Consider the following 19,584-nt stretch of genomic DNA (forward strand, 5'->3'; position numbering starts at 1 on the left):
CTCAATGGGACTAGTCACCATGCTTGGGCAAAATGGCTTACTCCTATGATTGTAAGGTAAACTCACTTAAAGGTCCCAAAAATAAAGGAAGATGTCTGGTAAGGGTTACTTTGGTTAGCTGTCTCTCTTGCCTGGGAAAGCCTTTTGCCTTTTGAACATCTGAACTTGACAATAACGGGGTCCCATTTGAAACTTAAAAGTCAGTCCCTTAAAATCCATCAACACGTAATTCATCTGGAAGAAAGTATCAACATAAAGGCATGGATATTAAATTAAAATCATTTGGGCCATGTTATTATATTTTAACAGAAACTGAAGTATATATATATATATATATATATATATATATATATATATATATATATATACAGAAATAAAGAAGAAACAGAAGATCAAAGTTGGGATTAAAGGTTTTGAAATGCTATAAGGAAACATAAAGAACAACATTTCTTTCGCTCTATACAGGTTTGATAGTATGAAAAGCTGGGGATCACTACTGCTCTGGTGATAGATTTTATGTGTAAATAAAAAATAAGCAAGCCTGTGATTCAATGTGCGCAGAGACACATAAGGGAATGTTGGTGCTCACTGGGACATTCAAGTAGAGGGAGACTGGCCGGTAATAAAACTATATCTTAATATGTCGAGGTTTTAAAATCATCCCTGGGTTACATAACACAGGCTAATTCAGAGTGCTGACTTTTGTGGGATCACACAGAGTTCCTGGAAAAATTAATTTACAGTGGAGAGAAACCAGATTTTTTTTTTCAAATAAATCACTTAAATTGACACTTACCTTTCTTACTTAAAGTTATTGAAATGGCTATAAATTGAAGACTTTCAACTGGTTAAGGCCTCTCTCCATCTTTGTCACTCTGTGCCAGCCAGTGGCCGGTGTGCTTGACAGAATTCAGAAGAGAGAACAACATATGGCAGAATGAGTTTTGAGCCTCAGAGAAATCTTCTTCTGTTCCTACTCCATCTGTGCATTGTGTGGTACCGCTCCCCAAAGCAGAGTTGCTGAGCTAAAGTCAGTAGAAATGTATGATGGGAAAATACAGAAACAGCTTCTGTGTCGTGCTAAGCATTAACAAAACACTTCCATTCCACAGCACACGTCTAAAGCTGAGAGAGATGAGTAGCGTAAGTTTATCTGAGGGCACTCAGTGATTCTTTGAGCTCAGTACACAAAGAAAGCTTCCTGGATGAAGGCATGTGAAATGATTGCTGGATTGTGTCCGTGTTTGGCTTTGGGGTTTGGGGAAGGACATGCTGTACAAATCATTGGCTTCCTGTGAAACATCAGAAATAGCATTCAGGCGGCCAGGGAGTTCTGAGAGGGCTCAAGACCCGCAAACCATTGGAATATTTCTCCTGTGCACCTCAACCCAAACGATTTTGCTGACAGAGGCTAAAAGAAAGAAAGAAAAATGGAACCAGTGATCTGTGTTTTATTATGCTGGGTGTGTTGTTAGGTGACTTTTTAATTAGTCAGTAGCCATCGTTTCTCCAAAATGTAGGGAAACACAGGAAAACATTTTGTCTTCTGTTCTGCGCTCCGTGTGTCTATCCCCCCTTCCTCAAGCCATGCTGAGGTCTCTGGTTCTCTCCTATCTGGACAGCTGGACCCCAGGCCACTACCCTGCTCTGGGCTTCAGCACGAAATGGACATGGAAGGCGGAGAGCAGGAGGACAAGAAAGAAAGCCTGGGAACACACCTACCCTGTTGAGGCTGTTACCCTCCCTCTTCCTCTCCTCCTTTCTCAGGCACAGACACACACACACACACACACACACACACACACACACACACACACACACACCAGCTGGGAAGCATTACTGACTTAGGATTGCTGGCTCTTTCAGGACCTACTCCCAAACCTAAGAGTTATGATTTTGAATTCCAAACTGGCCAAGAATTTTTAATCGGTTTCCAAGCTAGACGTCCTGAGTTGAGTTAGAGCTTAATTAACTCTAACTTTACTCATGCCATTTACTATTACACTAGAGAAACGTTGTGGGTTTCAGTGCATGCAGGCGACATAGTATACAATTCACAGAAGGGCCTGGTTTCTGTCCCCATCTCAGGCACATTGTATTAGAAGTTATTAAACCTTTTTATTTGCCTTATTTTCTTTTTTGATGAAAAATGCTCAGTATTTTCTTCCTATGCAGTTCTGAAGAAATTCAGAAGAATGAACGTGCGAAAAGAATATCAACGTTACTTTCCCATATTGGGAAATATGTCATTTATTTCCAAAATATGTTTGCTTATACTTACAGAATGAGCCCTTAACCTGGGCCGTAATTTTATGCATGTACAATTGAGACAATTCCCCTGAGTTGGGTCAAAGGCAATGATCAGTTCACAATATGCAGGCAATCCTCAGGTGACCCAGGTGACATGGATCTGGGTTCTTGGGCTACGGCCCTGCCTCCATCCCACGCTGCAACCTAATCATCAAGCTGGAATTTCAAACCTTAAACTTTTGTGCAGGGCCGCTTCAAACGCATCTAGGTGGAAGAAGTGTGTGTGCATTGCATTAGTGGGGTAACCCAGGGAGGCCTGCTTGTGTGAGTGGTGGGGATGGATGGGCAGTGTCCCCGTCACCCTACATTATTAGGTCATCATCACTGTCAACTCACCCTGAGGTGCCTGCAGGCTCATCACCAAGGTGACTATTCTTCTTAGAGACAATAACAGCACTTGGACGACCATGGACTTTGGGCTCCGGGAAACCGGGGTTAAAATCTCAACTCTGCTACTGACAATCTGAGGGAACCTGTACAAGTCGAAGCCTCTGAGTGTTCATCACACTTTGGAGCAAATGTCCTTTTTCCCATGAAAGGATGAAAGGATGAAAGGAAACTAGGTAGCTCACCTAAGTGGGCATATCTTTCACTGAAAAGAAAAATGGAATAAAGGACTAGATTGAGTATCAGGACACCTAGCTACTAAACGTGGCACTCATAGGAGCAAGTCGGTTCAGTTCTCTTGTTTCAATTTCACCACCTTTAAAACAAAGTAAATGAGCCCTACGCTCTGTGAATTCAACTCTTCACTGTCACAATAGATTTGTGTATGGTAGGGGAAGAAAGCTTTGGGTCATTAAAAGGTATTCTAATGTCTGCACTTCCTTTGGTCTTCTCTCACCTGGCCAAAGGAGTAAGGGCTGATGTAGATAGAAAGTTTTTGTTGTTGTTGTTCTTTCTTTCTTTCTTTCTTTCTTTCTTTCTTTCTTTCTTTCTTTCTTTCTTTCTTTCTTTCTTTCTTTCTTTCTTTCTTTTTTTCTTTTTTTTTATTGATGGAAGAGGAACGCAATGTCCCTTTCTATTGGCAAAGGTGGAGTTGGGTAGCTAAGCTGTGGAGTCTGGTCATTCCTGCCGTCTCCTATCTGGGGAACTTTGCTCATTGGAGCCCAGGAAGACAGCTCATTTATCACTTTGCTTCAGCACCAGCTTGTCATAATCAGAGGTGCCACTTCTAGCATCGTTAGCCTTGAGGACTTTTGATAAGAGAATTCTTATAGAATCACATAGCTAGAATTTTTTGTTAATGACATTTCTCCTGTGAAGCTTGGACAATGTATGTGCTTATGAAAGAATCAGTAGGAACAAAAGCTGATATGCTGATAAGTACCCTTTAAGCATGTACTGTGTAAATCAATGCCAAGCTAACGGGAACAGGTGTTTTTCCATAGAACTTGTGTGCTGTTTCTTGCTTATTGTACTCTATTAATCAGAACCCAAAGGTGTAGTAATTAATTCTTCAAAGGGATTTTTCATATCAGTCTATTTTTTTGGTACATGACTCATCTTAAAAATGTGTTTAAAAATGTGTTTAAAAATTGAATATAAAAAGTAGAGATTTTCATGCTAGAAGTGAGATTTCCATACCTACAGCACTAAAAATGTTATAAAATCCCCAAGCCATTCAATGAAAATTATCTCTGTATCTGGATCATAGAAAAATTTTTGGCTTGGTCTTGATCATTTTTATGGCATTTGATAATATATTTCTAACATTGCATGTCTGTCCTTTAGGTATGGTTCATTTCCTTCATCAGTGAACACGAGCCAAGACATTCCGTTCCCATGACAATTTAGTTGAGACTATGGGCTACTTTCAACACTCTAATGATTCTTTCTCTTCCTGAATGGCATCGGTTAGACAGTGGTGTGCTAGAGCCCTCTCGTACCAACCTGAGAAAGTTGATTGTTAAATTTTCAGGAATTTGTGAGCTGATAGACATCATGTTGACAGCTTGAAATCAGATATGGTGACACTATTTACTCCATGGAAACCGGCAAATGCTGCAAATCAAGGTTCCCTCCCTGTTCCCAGAGAGCTGCTTGTTGAACATTTACCAGCACGCCACTCTGAGACCATTTACCAGACACAACTGAGATTAATGTGTGGTCTGTTAATAAACAAGTGGATTAAACTGGGAACAATAACTTGAAGCACATAGCCGTACATTTACATCCACGTCTTTCAGTGTAGAGACAAGGCCTTTCGTTGAAACGTGATTCACTTTCTTCCTGAACCGTACCCATATTGCCCTACCTACGATTTCCAGTTTCAGTTTCCTTAAAGTTGCAGCAGAAACTTAAAAATACCTGTGATGCACCTGAATTCAAAATCCTTCTAGATTATTTTCCTCAGTTTTATTGCAATGTTTCACCTTCACCTAATTTGACATAAATGCATTTTAGTAACATTCTTGTGTTGTCTTTTCATATAAACAACACTCTTTTAACACTCATATATTGTCAATTGAAATAATATTTAGTTAAAGTAGGTGATTATAATGATATGGACCATGGACTCAAAGAGCTTGGGGAACAAACACAACTGACGCTTGGTGTGCAGAATGCTAAGACATACCAGAGGCAACCCACGCCAGAGCATTTACTGGGTCATGAACATCAGTCAGTACAATCCCCAGATGGCATGGAGAGTGATCATTAATCCCATTAATTAAGTGAAGATCCGTTAAAATTTGTATTGTATCATCAGCTTTATTTTTCTGATGTTGAATTACTTTGAGCAAATAACAATGGCAAACTACATAAAGTATTCAAATAACATATTTAGAGTTTTTGATACAAACAAATATATTTTTCTAAATTGTATTCAAGTACTGATCAAATCAAATTGAATAGAAGGCCACAGGATAACATGAAGTGTTTGTTACTTGACTCATGAAATACAGATCTGACAAAAGAACGGCCAGAAATTGGCACAGGAAAAACAAATTATGAAATCCTCATCGTCATCACCACCACCTTCATCACAGAAATACAACAACAACAACAACATCAACTGACGTGTACTGAGCTCTTCCTAGGTGTCAGCAATGTCAGTCTAAAGAGCTTTACATGCATTATTTTCTTCATGGTTTAGGTAAGAAAACCAAGGCATGGAAAGGTGATGTAAGATGCCTGAGTCCCCACAACTGGTAGGGATTGGGTTGGGTTTTGAACTAAGGTAGGTCTGACTCCAGAGCCCATGGTTTTAAACAAAACACCATGTAGTACATGCTGAAGGTAACAGTGGGTATCAGAGGCCCTGTACTCCCTACTCTTTCTTGTGTGTTTATCTAAGGATACTTCTGTGCCCCCCCACTTGGGTTAAAACTCACCTGTGGCTGAAGGATGGCGGGAGGGAAACCACAAAGGAGAAGGCAAAAAACTCTTTTTTTAAGCTCTTCAATTCACATTTCTGTTGCTCTTAATATTCTAGTTAACTATAACTCTGTTACAAATTACCCCAAAACTTAATGGTGTAAACAATTAAGTCCGTGTAAATAATTATTAATGGTGTAAACAATTATTATTTTCTTTTATTGCTCCGTGGGAAGATGCATTTCAGCTGGGTATTTTTTGCTTAGTGCCCTTCATGTCCTTCCCAACAGATGGTGGCTGGGACTGAATCGTCTGAAGGCTTGACTGGACAGGATGTCCAAGAGGGTGTACTCACACACGTGGTAGTTGATACTGGCTGTTGGGGAGAGTTCTCCATCCACATGAGCACCTGTGTGAGTCCTCTCCATGTGTCTTGCCCTTCCTCACAAAAAGATGACTTCAGCATCATCAGTCTTCCTTCAGAGTAGCTCAGGGTTCTGAGAAGGCAAGATGGAAGCTGCTGGTCCTCCAAAGTGCTAGCAGAGCATAACTTCCTCCAAACTTATTGATCAAGCAAGTGAACCGTTGGTCCAGATTCTGACAGAGGAGAATTAGACCCCTCCTCTCAGTGGGAGAAATAGCAAACAACAATAATCTACAGCCATCTTTAACCTGCCACATTTACCAACGTCTGCCACTCTTCAGTGCCAAGGACCCCAGAAGTGCTGAGTCCTACCCAACAGGCTTAGGAGTCTGTCTTAATGAATTACACCACGAGGGAAGCGGCCTCGGAGATCTAAGAAAACCTTTTGTAGTGCTCCCTGGCTGTTCTCTGCCTTTATGTTTAAAACACATTTTGTCAGAAACTCTCTTCTGTTTACTGCAACTTACATAGTTTCACTGTAAAATGAAGAAAGTACACATTTTGAAAAAAATACTTTCTAATTAAAACAAAATCAAAATTAGAAAAAAATTTCCAGTAAGCACACATTTTGTTTCTTGCCAAAGGCCTTTTGGCTGTAAGTTACCCTAGACACATAGCGGACCACCAGGGTTTTGATCCCCAGGTCACGTTGAAGCACTCCAATGTCACCTGCAAATAGGTGCCTGCCAGAGACACCCCCATCTCTCCCAATGTGAAAATCCCTGGGATTTTTACAAGGCATCACTTCCTTTTTCACATGTGAAAAATACTTTTCTGCAATGCATAGATCTCTCAAATAAAGCCTGGCTAGTATGCCTATTTTAATTCTCTGTATAAAAACTCAGTCTTTCATGTCCTGGGACATTTTAATGCTGTGTGTTAAGCTAATGTGCAAAATAGATACCCATTATTACCTATTTACTTGGGTTGTTATTCTGGCTAAGGTGTAATTTTCCACCCGGCATTTGTTTAGAAATTTGGCAGCACACAGAGAACATTTCCATACTTAAAAAGCATCCAAAATTTAGAATGACATCTAGTGATATTAAGCAAGTGTAGATAATGCTCTTCAACTTCATCAAATATTCATGGTTAATTATAGTCATAATATTTATGTTGCTGTGAAAATTAAGGTTGTGAGCTTCTTGTACACAGGCTAAAAATACAAGCTTACAGACTGTGCTATTGCTTACCCCTGTCATTACTGAAATTTCTCATTGTCACTAAATAGAATGGCAAACATGCTGTTCTTTGGCTTCCTAATTCACATAGCAGATTCGATACCTCCTTTGATACACCAGATAGAACGTATCGAACGAGCTGACAAACCATTAGAGAATCTCCCACAAGAGGAAGAGTATGTGATCAGAAATCCAGTGGCTACATTTTCTGGAATAAAAAATCAGGCCACATGGACTGACAAGTGTGAGAATACTTTGAGCAGCCACAAAATAAACTATTTGAAATTCAGTCTTAGAAAATGAGACATATGGTCATCACATCTGAAGGGAAATAGGATCGCATGGTACAGAAGAAGAAAGGTCTTGAATAACCTCATCTTATCTATTTTCTACTCAACCATTGTTGGGAATAAAAATGCAATTGTAAATTTAAAAGACAGGTATGGAAAAATCTTTCCAGAATGTATATCTAGTTTAATGCCTGTCTCTGAGGACTAAAAAGTAATCAGAGAGCTAGGAGAGTCAATGGAATTAAAAAAAAAAAAATAGTATGTATATAAACATACACTTTTACAAGTAGCATGCATGTGAATTTTCATGCAGCATAACTAATTATCACTGTAATGTTTTACTAGAACATGGTTAAAAGAGAGACAATTTATCTGGAATAACCACTGAGAGAAAATAGCAAATAAAATACCTATTACAAAAGTAATGCAATTGTACTGCTAGTTATTGAAATTTCCTCTAAAGCTACAAATTAAAAATTATTGTTGTGGTACTGATTCCAGAATTGACAATCAGAGCAGAGGAAGTACTCAGTAGTTTAGAAATAGACCTTAATAAATATAAAATCGTACCATAATAAATGAAATATTAAATATCTAAAGAGAAATGATTAGCTGCTACAGGGACCTGAGATAGTTAATAGCTGAGAAATAATTTGAGAAAACTTCTTGCTATAAAACATAAGTGAAAGATAACCATCATTCTCTCAAATGCATAGCAGGGATCCTAAGAAAGTGAGGAAGATCTCCAGATGCTGAAAATAAAAATGAAGCTAACAAATGGAGAAATAGACAGGAACTGAAGTGGTGGATTGCCCAAATTAATAGCAGATCTGGGAAAACACACATTTGATATTTATAGTCACAGAAAGACAGGAGGCAAAGCTTTACGATCACTCTTGGTGGAAGTTAAAAGTGAGGATACCATGGAAATCCAGGACTTCTGATAGCTACACCTTCAGGAAAAAGGTGAACTAGAAAAATTAATCTTTCCGCACAGAGGGATAACAAGAAAACTTGTCAGCTTTGGCCTGAGCTCTGGGTGAGAAAATTCGCCATGGATTGATTATTATTATTAACCTGCTCTTATAGAGTTTTATACTTCCCAAGAAGCCTACGAAACTCTGGGCTGCAAACCTAATAAAAAGTGACACTTCGATCAGAGAACATACACATAGTATTTAATTTCACCCTTTTAAATTTGTTGATATGTGGCTCATAACTCATAATATTTTATGACAATAAACTTAAAATATATTTTAACAGAGACATAGACAAAAAAATGTTTTGATAAAATTCAATACTCTTTCATGATTTTTAAAAATCACAAATTACAGATAGAAGAAAATGTCCTAAACTTGATTAAATTTGCCTATAAAAATTTAAGTTGGCATCATTTACATGGTGAAATATTGAACACTTTCTCCTTGAGATTAGAAAAAGAAAATGATGTCCTCTGCCACATCTTCTATTCAACGTTATGCTAAAACTATTAGTCAGTGCAATAAGGCAAGAAAAATAAAATTAAATGTATGAAGATGGGAATACATGAAGTAAAACTGTCTTTATTGGCATATAACATGATTCTGTATGTAAAAATATTTTTAAAAATATAGAAACCAGTAGGATAAATAAGTATGTTTACCGAATATAATGTTAATAAACAAAAATAAATTGTATTTCTATTTACTAGCAATCAACCGTTAAAAATTAAATTTAAAAAATAATTCATAATAGTGTTTAAAAGCATTAAATATTTACAGATGATTCTAATGAAAGATGTACCAAAAAGCTCACAACGATACTGTGACACTTTAAAGGGCATACAAATGAACAGAGAGATAAATCATAGGTCGGAAGACTCAATATTGTTAAAATGTCAATTCTGTCCAAAGGACCTAGACTGGCCAAGAAAATCCTGAAAAAGAACAAAGTTGAGGTACTTAAAGCTACTAGATATTAAAACTTACTATAAAGCTAATGTAATAATAATATGATGTATTGGACAACATAGGCAATAAAAAAAGAATAAAGGGTCCAAAAACAGACTCAAACATAAAAGGTCATCTGAGTTTTTACCAAGTTAGTACTATTAAAAAAAAAAAAAAAAAGGTTTCTTTTCAATAAATGGTACTAAGTCAGTTCAGAATCGAATCCATATGGGGGGAAAATGAATTCCTACTCCTACCTCATATTATTTATAAACATTTTTTTGTTTTGTTTTGAGCTGGATCACAGACTTAAATGTATAAGGTGAAACAATAAAGTTTCATCTTTTTATCTTTTTATAAAGATAAAAATAGTCTATATTAATGATTGTGGTTTTAAAATATGTCAGCAAATTCTTTGTCACTCCTTGCTTAAAAAGATTTTCCCCTCCTTCTGACTGGTGGCCAGACCTACTGACTTTTCTTCTCATTAGACTATGTCCTGGAAGTGACACTACATGACTTCCATGGCAAGATTAAGAATACCAAAATCACTTCCTCCCAGTTCTCCCTTTCTCTCGGGACATACACCTGTGCATACCGGAGCTGTCATGTAAGAATTCTGGCTATCCTGAGGTTTTTCATGCTGGAGAGACCAGGTGGAGAGACCATATAGGGATGTTCCAGCCACAGCTGCCTAAGTCCTCCCAGTGGTATTAGTTTCCTGTGGATGCTGTACCAAATTGTCACCAACTTGGTGGCTTAAAACAACACATAATATTCTTTTACAGTTCTGGAGGTCCAAAATCAGTCAGAAGGGCCAAAATCAAGGTGTTGGCCATGCTCCCTCTGGAGTCTGTAGGGAAGAACCCATTTCCTTTCCTTTTCCAGCTTCTAGAGCTGCATTCCTTGGCATGTGTCCCATCACTCCATCTGAAATCCAGCAGCATTGTGTCTTCCTTCAGTGGCCACATTTCCTTCTTCCATGACAAATCTCCTCCTGCCTCTTTTATAAGGACACGTAATTGCATTTAGAGGCCACTGGGATGATCCAGGATAATCTCCTAGGTTAAGAACCTTATTTAATCGCAACCGCAAAGTTTGTTTAGCCTTATACATAACATTCACAGGTCCCAGGGGGACTAAGACCTGGATATTTTGGGGTATGAGAGACCTGTGAGTGAAGATGCCCTTGAAGATGACCTCTTCATCAGCCACTTCCTGGCTACAACCTCATGAGAGTGTCAAAAGTTCAGAAATATGTAACATAAATAAAACCAACGAAGTACCTATGCAGTAATTAGCAAAAGTTTATTGTGCAGATGAAAACACAGCTTGCAAATCACAATCATTCTAACCAAAACATTGAATGAGCCACGTGGGGATATTATTATAAAGCAGCTTATATAGTGAGAAAGCAGCAACTTTATTCTTCACAGTGATTGATTATAATGTTAAAATTTTCAGTGGTTACCTCAAGTCAACCTTGGGAAACAAGTCAAGTTTTGCTTATGATTTCCAAAGGTATAAGCAAATAATGACCCAGGTCAAGTTAGTCTTGCAAAATAAGCTAAATTAAGTTTTGTTTGTATGACTAAGCTGATTTTGTATGCTCAGGGAAACTTTAAGGCTGGTCTCTGTTTGTTTTTTATTTTGACAACAGACATAAGCCATACATAACTGCCTAGCTGAGCCACTAAATTCCTGATCCACAGAAACCATGAGAAATCATAATTATTTGTTGTTGTTTTATACTACTAAGATTTGGTGCTCCTTGATGAAGTTTTCCTGGGCAAAATGAAGAAAAGGAAATGCAAATGAGCTTGGCAGAAGCTAAAATTATTCTGTTTAAAATATTGTACTTTGTTCTTAGAGGATATTCTTTTTATTATTTCAGTACAAATATACTCCACTAGGAACTTATAATAAAAAGTACAACATGGCTCATGATTTTTTTAATAATCTGTATTGGCATAGTGCAAAATTAATAATCTTTGTCAGTTTCACGTTTAAAATTTTTTACTTTGAAATTTGGATGTCAGGGAGCCACTGGCTGTAGGATAACATCTAACTTTATGGGTCTCCATACAAAGCCCCCCATATGTCCAGCACCTCCCTCTCCAGCTTCTTCTTCTGCTATAACTTTCCACAGTTCATGCGTCAGTATTTCTGAACCACTGATTTCCTCACACACAACCTACTGTTTCACTGCCTCTGTGTGTGCTATTCTTCTGCCTGAAATTCTCTTCCCCCTTTTTATTATTTCATCAGACAACTTCTGCTCAACCTTGAAACCTCAATTTTAAGAAAACTTATCTCCTTCTGTAATTTGTGCTTATCTGCATCTTACCACTTAAAGTTTTATTGAGATGATCTTTTCATACGTGTATGTTAGTTACTAGACCGTAAATTCTAAAGAACACATTTAAAAAAAATCCTCATATTGCTAGAAATTCACATAAAATATGGATGGAGTAAGTAGGTGCTCAAGAAGTATTTGTAAAAGTATAAATAAGTTTTGAGATACAAATAGAAATCTTTGGTCTGTTAAATGTAAATTTCAGTCTGATACTGTAATCCCCTCTATATTGATGGGCGGTGTTCTAACCACTTGTTTTTTTTCATTTTGCCTCTTTATTTTGTAATTTTTTTTTTCAGTTTTATAGAGGTGTAATCCAATAAAATGCTGTATAAGTTTAAGGTGAGAGGATAATTATTTGACTCACATATATTGTGAAATGATTACCACAGCAAGTTAACATCCATCATCTCATATAGATACAAAACAAAAAACAAAAAAAAATTTTCTTGTGATGAAAGCTCTTAGGATCTGCTCTTTTAACAAATTCCCTACATATCATCCAACAGTGTTAACTATAGTCATCAGGTTGTTTAGTACTTCCCTAGTACTTATTTACCTTATAACTGGAAGTTTGTACCTTTTGAACTCCTTCTTCCTATTCTCTATCTCCATCCTCCTCTCCTCCCAACCCTCCCTGCCTCTAGTAACCACACATCTGATATCTCATCTCTTTTTCTACACAAATATCTGATTGACCAGAACTATATCACATAGCTGCAAGGGATGCTGGAAAGCATAATAATTCAGCGGGCACATTATCTCCTTGAAAAAATTATAAAGGAGAAAGGGAGAATAAATATTGATATTGATCAGTAACTAGCAGTATGTCTCAATGAATAAAACTTTGTTAATGACTTTCTTCACAGAAAGGTCCCTAGACTAGACAATATATCCTAGAATGTTGAGCCCAGCAGTGGACTGAATGACCATAACTTCTCTCTAGCTGTATATTTTATACATTTATTAAAGTAGCTGAAGATTGGCCCTATTTTTTTAAGTTACCACATCACTATTATGTATTACAATGTACAGTTAATTCTTTCATTCTGCTAGTCAGCTTTGTCTCCTGGCTAGCAGAATGAGAGAAATAAAACTTTGCAGTTGCTATTCTGAAATCCAATGAAGAAGGTCACATTTACTTCAGAATTTCATCATGCATATCCTGGTCCATCATTTTACATGCTGAATGAAATCTTTTAAAACCTAATTTTGTCATCCTAATTTTGACTATCTCTCAACAATTTGCATCATATGCAAATTTAATTTTTTTTGTTTTCAATTTTGTAAGGTACATGTAAGCCCTTAATTATATTGAAACGGAATAACTAAAAATATGTACAGGGTTAGGGTTTCCGGGCGGGAATTCCTGCCCGTTCTCAGGAATTTTTTTCACTTTCCCATTCCCGAATCCTGAGATATAAACTGTTTCTGTTCTCCATGATGAATCGTTTCCACAAAGTGATGGCCAATACTACCAACCACCTGGGTTCAGGGAACTGATTTTCCTGATTTCCCAACCAACTTTTCTCGGGATTTGGGAACGGAAAAGGGAAAAAAATTCACGAGAACTTGTGAATTACCTATACCTATAACAGGGTATAAGAGAAACTTGGGAAAACGTGCATCTTGCTCAGCTTGTCTAAATTCTGGAAGGTTAAGAAACCTCAGATAATATTGATGTTGAGTGTTAAAGATGAGATGAACTTTGCCCAGGAGACCACATTGAAATGAATATTCCTAAAAGAAGAGATAGAATAAGAAAAGGCCCAGAAGTGTGACAGACTGAGAATTGCAAATGCCACGATCTGCATGTCAGGGGCATAGAAATGAAAGTAGGCGATAAGGCAGGAAAGTAATATAAGTTTATCTAGGAAGTTTGAAATGTACTTTTGGTTGATTGAGAATTCCTGTCCCAAACTAAATGTTCTTGCAATCGTTTTTATCAAAAATTTCCATTAAGTAAGATCTAACATGAATAATTTGTCATAATTAACGTTTCCTCTCCCAGTAGTATCTGTGAGTTATGCCTGAGCTTCAATTGTAGAATCAAAAGATTTATCTCCAAATATTAGTCAGTGAGTGAGAGATGTTGTTTTTGTATTTTTAAATTCCTGAAATCTTAGCTTCACTCTTCTAGTACATAAAGTACACTCCAACAGAATGCAGCTTTATTAGCATGGCCATAAACATTTATTGTTTATTATTCGTCTGCCTAACTCTTCTTTTGCCATCTGGAGATTTGACTTCAAATTTCAGCACAAAGAAAATTCTCCTCTGTCTTTCTCTTGAATTCACCTTGAAGCCAGGCCTGCTCCATACATGATCACATCTCACAGCGAGGGGTGTACAGCTATTATTCTGCAGTTGCAACACCACACCCAGGTAAGTGCTGTACCTGGGCCCTTCTCTCCCTCAATGCCCACCTGGGATGCAGTCAACGGAGAAATCAGGTAGTAATCTTTATACTTGTTTCTTTCATCTATTGTAGATAATTGTAAAGCAAATAACATAATGTATTCCTACATTTAAAGTAGGAAAGAAAGGAAGGAAGGAAGGAAGGAAGGAAGGAAGGAAGGAAGGAAGGAAGGAAGGAAGGAAGGAAGGAAAGGGTGTATTCTTTCTATTAAAAAAAGCTATTAGGAAAGAGATTGAGTGAGGATACCACAGACCAGGTGGCTTTCTGGTCAGTTACATCTAGAGTGAGCTTGAGTGTTCACTGAGCAAAGACAATAGCTGAGTCTACTCAGCAGCTTCCTATCCGTGCTTAAGAAATGAGGTGAATGAGTTCTTCTTGTCAACTTTGACCTCAAAGAAAAAGATTGCAGAAGAGTCAACATCTTCTAGCAGTTCAAAAATAATTCACACTGTGGTTGAGTACTTCTCTACACCTAGACAGACCAGCAGTTGATAGATAGCCCTGATTTCCATTCAAGGAGACATTGTGTTTGTTAAACAGGGTTATAGTCACAGGATTCCAATTGGTGGGCCTCATATTTTCTTTCCAGCAAAATAAGCATCACTTTTTTTGAAAAGACACCTTCCTATTCCATCATCTTTTCTTTCCCATTTTTAATATTTATAAAAGGAAGGACAAATATTACATTGAACAATTCCCACATCCTTTTAAATGATACAGTATATCAAAACAGAATTTTAACCTGATTTAAACTATGTATTATATACTTAAGATTGCAGGAAAAAATGTGACTTGCTTAATGGCATAGAGTTTTAACTTGTTATATCCTTTTCTAGCACTATCTATGCTACCTTCAGCTGGCCCTGTCAATGTTTTCTCTGGTAGTTTACATGGGAGCTACCTAACATACTGCTGATTTTTATTTAAAATCCTTATATTTTGTAATTGTCTCAAAATAATACATTGGAGAGAATGTTTTCCACCTACAAAAATATATGAACTAAACCACTTTTAAATCAGATGCCAAAATATGAACATCAAAATCCGCACGCTCTCATGTAGTTTTGTTCTTCAAGATGCTTTTACAGATAGTTGAAACTGTATCAGCAATTTCTGACTATTAAGTTGTTGCCACACAGCCGCCTACTAGTCTGTCTCCTTGTACCTGCCTCTAAAGAAAGGAGAGTCTGTGAGACGGATCCTTTCAGGGACTTTGCTTCACCTTTGTGCTTGCACCTTATGTTTCCCTATTTGGCCGCAGAGAGATGGCTGGCTAGCCAATTACGAGTAAGATTCCCCGGTGGGGGTGGGGGGACATCTTAAGCCAGGTGCAGTTGAGTAGGACCAACAGGAGAATCCACAGGCTTCATAGAGGTGGGCACAGCCCCCCCACCTTCCCCCGGCTAAGGAGAGCCTCTGCCTCTGTGGCTGCATTCCTTCCCACAACCTGCAAGGGAAGAGATTCAATGATATTCTTTCCATCTATTTATATGCATAAAGGTTTTGTCCCTTGAGGAAGTACATACATCCTGAGACTTACAGTTCCACTGCCTGCAGGCAAGGGTGATTGGCTTGAATCAGTTTCCTATTATGATGTATGGGATTCACAGATCTTGAGATTGACAAGTTTTATCTCTTTTACCTCCCCACCTAACTAAAAAAATCCGATAAGTAGGCCCTATTCGGGGCTCAGTCCTTGAAGCTGGAGTCCCTTGGCCCCACTTGCACTCGATTCATAGCTACTGTCTTTTCTTAACCCGGCACCGCTCTCCTCGTTCCCCACAACCCTCGTCGTGCAGGACATGACATTAAGTGATAATTTTGCACAATAGCAATTTTAGTACCAGGCCCCAACCCTTGGCGTAAATGAGTATAAAGTGGTATAATAAATATCTGGAGAAGATTTGGGACCAAATAATAAAGTGTTGATCAAGTAATGGATACATATACTTCCCTGCACCAGAAAACTCCAGAAACAATTCATAAGTAAGAAAGATTTCTCTTCTCACTGATAGGTTAATTGATGAGAGATAGTGAGGGGGAGAAAATGGTCCTTGTCTTAGCTGTGTCGCAATACAGTAAGTGAATGGGTAGCATCATGACACATTTGGGGACATTTTTACAGTTGATGGCAATTCCACTGCATTTGATAGCCACAGCAATCCTGAAACCAGATAATCGTGCCACCTTGCTAAAAAGGTTTATTTAAATCAAAGTCCAGCCTTAATCTTATTACAAATATATACCTACAATGTGTTAATGAGATAAATCATTGTGATTATTTATTTTGGCAACTTACAGTTCCCATGAGGATTCTTGATATTTAAATTACCCTTTCATTTATCTATTCATTTACCTGAATAACTGGCAAAACTTTGATACTATGTTGTCAATGCTTAATCATTTTTTATTTGTTTAAATTTTTAAAAATTTATCTTCATTTGAAATTTGTTTTCAATTTTTTAATTACAGTTGACACTCAATATTATATTAGTCTCAAGTGCACAGCATAGTGGTTAGACATTTAAATAACTCACAAAGTGAACTCCCTGATAAGTCCAGTACCCCCCTGAAAAATGCTTATTCTGTATGATCATTTACTTGGAGACATAAAATATGGTACTCTCACTTCATTTGATACAGCTTGATGCTAAAAATGTGAGTTGGCTATTAGCTAACTACACTATATCCAATGAGGCACTTGTTTGTCTTAGATAACAATCTTATTGACAGCCATCACGTAAGCTCAGCTATTGTAAATCTTCATGTTTAGCTATTGAAAATCTGCACAGAATATAAACATAGCTAATTCAGCTGTACTTCTATAACTACTGCAATATAGTCCCCATCTGTTAAAATATATAGATTCCAGGAAAAGTCACCAGGGGAAGAAAGAACTCAGCATGAGGGTGTTTTAATTAATGTAAGTCAAAAAAAAAAAAAAAAGAAGAAAAGAAAAGAAAAGAAAAAGAAAATCATGGCTGATTAAAAAACTAAGTGACTAGGAAGTACCTACACTAACTTTAAAATTTTTATTTAATAATTTGATGAACATTAGCTCGCTCTAAAATTTGAAACTTCAAAACATCCTATACCAATATTTTGTTTAAATACTAATTTGTTTTATTTTTGAAGGTAATTCTAGGGCAGAAAATTATGAAAGTGCAGTTTCAGCAATGTAACAGTCTCTGATGAGAGAACTCTTTAATGCTCTTTTCAGTAAGGTAATTTATTAATGGACAAACTCATAACATTCATTACACCAAAGATTACTTCTATAGAGTCAAACAGAACAAGAATATTTGTGTTTGTGATTAAATAGATTGTGATTTTTAAGCAGTACATTGAATTTTTTAAATTTAAAATATCTCATTTGAGAAAGAGCAAGCAGGCAGTTGAGTAGTAAATATCAGCCGTCCAGAGGGGCACAGATAGGTGTCTCACTGTCACTCTGCACCATGAGAAGCAACGGAATTAAAATAATTTGAAAGCAAGAAGACTTTGAAAGTTTTATCCATAGTGTCTTACACAATCACCTCTTACACAAAGAGGTGATCGATACGTATTTATTACATTGGTTTCAACTGAAGTGAATTAATTCAAGGAAAAAAGGATTTGTTGTTTTCTTGTCTTGAGTGCTTTGATAACTGAGTTGGTGTGTACAAACAAGTGTCTTTAACATTCATTACCATTAGTGGGTCAAGAGGAACCACAGAGACCCAATTTCCTACTGTGTCGCAGAAGAGCTGAACTGCAGTTTTTTTTCATTACAAGCATTTAAAGCTTAACGATTTAAAGTCAGATACTTAAGAGTTAAAGTCACATCTCCAGTGCACGTTCATACTTGTTTAGCGGTTTCTAAATCTGTGCTTGTAAACAAAATTATTCTTAGTCCTTTGACAACTGCTATTTGTCCTGTAGGAAAATTACTCCCTAAGGAGATGCAAATTGTTTGGTGATACTGGATAGCATTGTAGTAATTACCATGCTATCAGAAAGCTCAGAATTAAGATAAGCCTTGGCATCAAAATTCCATATGGTTGATTCTAAAATAAGATACTTAGATGGATAGAATACTAAATGACATGCATTAAGCAAGTAAAATCCTGTGCCAAGTTTTTCTCAAACCTGGGGCTATCATAACTTGTATTTGGGATCAAACAAAGGTCATTTGAATGCCTCAACATTTAATAAAAAGTTTGTATATGTAAATGTAATATAAATATATAATTATATAAATATGTTTTATGTATTTATATAAATATGTATTTAAAACATGTCTATATATGTAATATATAAAAATATAGAGAGGAGGAGAATAATATGCACAAGTAATACATATATATTTATATGTAATATATAAACATATATGTATATATTATATATAACATATATAATATAAATATAAATATATATATATATATACATATATATATATATATATTTATATATGTATTTCTCCCTTATGGAGAAAACACTTGCACTAGATAAACTTTATTCAGTGCTAGATATACTTTATTCAAGAATGAGTTGTGGGCACTATTCAATGTTTATGAATCAATAATTATATATATTAGTATAGCATATATTATATGTAGTATAATACAGTATTTGCATGTTGCATATATATATATATATAGGATATACAATATATAGGATATACAATATATATTAAATAAGGTATCTTAACAGAAATACACATAAAACAAGATTATGTACTGACCAGTTAATGAACATGCTGTGAATCACAGGCTTGCTTCCAAGAATCCAATCCACTATTCCTTTTAGGAGAAATGGCTAAGTGTTCACCAATTCAGTGTTTTTGGCAACATTATAGAACACTATTACCATGATTAATAAGAATCAACTGAAAGTTGCAGTCATAAAATCCCTTTATTCTTAAATACTTTGGTGTGCGTTTCCTAAGTATGGACATTTCCTTATATTAACATTTCCACAGTATGATTATCAAAATCAGATCATTATAGCTGATACAGTGCTGTTATATAACCTATAGACCTTATTCAAATTTCCCCCATTGTCTCACTGACGTCCACTATAACAAAATAAACATATATCTTTTTTTTCTGGTCTATTTCATCCACACACATTGAATTTCTTGATCCAGTTTCTTTAGTTTCCTTTAATCTAGAACAGCTTCTCAATCTTCTATGACCTTAACATTTTTGAAGAGTTTTAGCCAATTATTTTGTAGAATATCTCTCAATTTGGATTTGTTTGATGCATCCTAATGATTATATTTAGAACATTTTGGCAGGAATAATACAGAAGTGGTATAATATCCTTGATGTATAATGTTAGGACCTATATGATATATCTATTGTTCCAATACTTGGT

Source organism: Rhinolophus ferrumequinum, chromosome 4 (genome assembly GCF_004115265.2).
Source record: "Rhinolophus ferrumequinum isolate MPI-CBG mRhiFer1 chromosome 4, mRhiFer1_v1.p, whole genome shotgun sequence".
Taxonomy (NCBI): domain Eukaryota; kingdom Metazoa; phylum Chordata; class Mammalia; order Chiroptera; family Rhinolophidae; genus Rhinolophus; species Rhinolophus ferrumequinum.